The following is a 3,360-nucleotide window of genomic DNA, read 5'->3' as shown; positions in this document are numbered from 1 at the left end:
AGAGGAAATAAAACTAGCTTTAAATATTTAAAATATTTTTGGATTTAACCTTATTAACTAATTCAAAGTCTTATCTTTTACTTTGTTTATGAAAAGTCATAAGATATTACTACGCTTATGAGATGCGTTGAACATTTCATTCAGAAATACCAAAAAAAGTGAAAGAATGAGATTTAATGATAATAATCTAAAATTTGAACGAATTACTTTACCATTTTTGGGATACTCTTTCTCTTCAGTTTTCCAGTGTATATGGATTTGTTGCAATATATATTAATAGCCAAAAGTTTAATTTATGTGGTATTAAAAATTCTTATTATTATGAGTAAAAAAAAATTGTTATATGCATATACAATTATACTAATAGATGGGTTGCATGTGGATAGAAATAAAATATAGCACCTGGTTTTAGAAACATATACAATGCTTACTTAAACTTACTGAAAAATTGGATAGGTTAGTAAAGTAAAACAAATCTAAAACTCTGTAAATTAAAACAGAACAAAACCTTTTCTATAAATACACTTATCTCCGTCGTATGAATTCATCGACATAATATCTAATTGGTTTTTAAGATATTTGATATTGTTGAAAATATATTTCAATGATAATGTAATCTTATTTTCAAATAAGGATTTTTAGTTAGGAACTTCTTTTGAACTACTGACCACAGTACAATTTCATGACACAACGGTTTTATCTGCTTTCTGAAGTGAATAATATAATCAATTGTCCCTTTTATAACGCCCCAATAGCTGGAAGTGTGGAGCTTGTTCAGCAGCATCATGTCTCGTACTTTGGACATAGGATCCACAGCCCGGCTCGTTAATCCATTGGCCACGCTCAGCCCTTGTTTTGATAAAAATCTTGTGGAGCTTACAAACTACAAATAATTACAAAATACTTTATGAAATAATCTTGACTCTATTTAGCACAATTAACTTCGTCCAATTTTTTTTTTTTTTATTGGAAAGGTTTAAGAATTGAAATTCAGTGTGGTATTGAGTCTAATACATTAGAATTTATCAGTAGTTTTAATCTAAATATTAATCTCAAGTTCTTTTCAAATATATATTAATTTAAACTGTTTCTTAATCATGAATTTGGTTGAAAGGATTGATTATGGCAAGTATTCTTACCAAATAGCTACGACGAATCTGATAGAACCGGACGTAACTAAAAATATAATTATAATGTGCTACACAAATATAGCGTTAATTTTTTTGAAACTTTTTTAAACATGTAGGCGAGATAAATTTACAATAATAATCCTTTGTGTACTGAGCTCATAGAAATTACAAATGTATATACTTTCATGTAAATGACAAGTGATGCTGAAAATAATTCAGTTTGAGCAAAAGCACATGAGAATTGACGAATATTACTTCACAGTAATTTGAGTCTTAAAAATATTGTTTCTGTATTTTTCTAGCTGATACATATAAGTTTAACTTAAATTATTTATACTAAAGGGTAGACAAATCGATATCAGATGTGCAACTGCGTGAGAGCTCTTTTTTTATTATCATATTTGCTTTTTCAATATGCGCGTCTTAAATATTCAGTTTTAATATATTCTTAAATTAGCTCAAAGGAGCATGAAAAATTAGCGGAAGGAACTGGTAAAGAGCACGAAAAATCTAATACACTGCTTTGAATTTTTTTTTACTTGCTTTTTAATTAAAAAGAATAATAGCACCGTCATACTAAGGATAGTTTAATCAAATAAGAATATTTTGTTAAACAGTCTTTTGTGTACTATAATCGCATTAGAAAGCTTCTTAAACTGTGGTGTCGATTTTTTAATTACTTCCGCTGAATTTAATATGCCAGAAAAGTCTCGCCCAAAGTTTAGAATTATACCATAACTCAATATTAAAGGAACGTTCAATTGTAAGTTATAGAACACAAAAACAAACAGACACTATCGTTATAATAACCAGACTGATAAAAAAAATATACAAAATAATTTTTAACCAGGTTTCTAATAGAATCAGTGTTTGTGACTCTGACCTAGCAACTTATGAAAGTATTATATAAAAATTATTTTTATACAGTGTTGTTTCAATAGCATGTGTGTTTCTGACTCTGGCCTAGCAAGGAGTTTTATTAAATAGGATGGAATGTACAAAATTAATTAAAATCTATGCTTCTTTTCTAATGGCCCAATTTCTGTAAGTGAAACCACAAAAACGAATACGATTGATAGTAATTTATTCAGAAAGATTTAAATATGCTGAAAAATGTTTTCAGTTTTGTGATAAGATATTTAAACGTTACACTTAAGAGAAAGTGGTTCATAAATTATACGGAAAAATAGATGTTAGAAAACTTATCTTATAATATATCTTATAAGAAGTTCTAACATTGAATATTTAACTATAAAATGTTCTTTAGAAATTTTAAATAAAAGCCCATCATAGAAAGTTAAAAGGGAGAAAATAAATAAATATGTTTATTGGCTTTGGTTTAGATTTAAGGATCTTCCTAATGACAGAGTGGATATAACTGTTTATCTGCAGTGACATGGTACTGCATTAGCATAAGCAAATGATTCTTATAAAGTGCAATTATCCCTTCGTATATGCAAGGTGGTAGATTTGAGTTTGTAGAAAGGTCCCAACGACGTTGGAGCACAATTGGTATTTGCTTCGTATGTATAAGGTATTATCATTCAGGTTTCTTAACACTGTTGATATTCAGTAAGCAGATGCGTGAAATTTCGGTAACATGTCCTTTAGGGCCCACTAGAAAAATAATACTCATAGTTGAGTAATCATATGTTGCGTAATTTCTTTTATATAAAAACAAACATTTATTGCAATAAGACACATTAATACACCCAATAAACCAACAAATAACTGGTTGAAGAAATGTATTTGATGTTATCCAAAGTAAGTATACTTTGAAAGAATCATAAGGTATTTGAATATTAATTTTTACATAGAAGAAAACTTTAGTACACACGTAATCAAAATTATCTCGTTTGAATAACCAATTTGCTGAACTGAAATATAAATGTAAATCCCAATCTATCATTGAATTTATCAATTCTCATTAAGTTAAATCGTTTTCAAGGAATTACATTCCTCATCAGTAACTCTGGACAAGAGAAAATTGAAATAATTACTAAGATTCTTATAGTGTTGAAGTGTATATAACGTCTAGTCTTATTCTTTCGCTTTCTTTATCCCAGTGTCACTGATGAGAGATGGAATTCCTCTCAATTGATATAATTGAATGATAACTGGTAAATTGAAATGAATGATTTAGTTTTACATTTATTTTTTAATACTTTTAACAGCTTGTCTAGCTGAATAATTCACAAGGATAAATTAGTAACGTCAATGTTGCATACTA

This window comes from Limulus polyphemus, unplaced genomic scaffold (assembly GCF_000517525.1).
Source record: "Limulus polyphemus unplaced genomic scaffold, Limulus_polyphemus-2.1.2 Scaffold42, whole genome shotgun sequence".
Classification (NCBI taxonomy): domain Eukaryota; kingdom Metazoa; phylum Arthropoda; class Merostomata; order Xiphosura; family Limulidae; genus Limulus; species Limulus polyphemus.
This window is presented reverse-complemented; position numbering follows the sequence as displayed.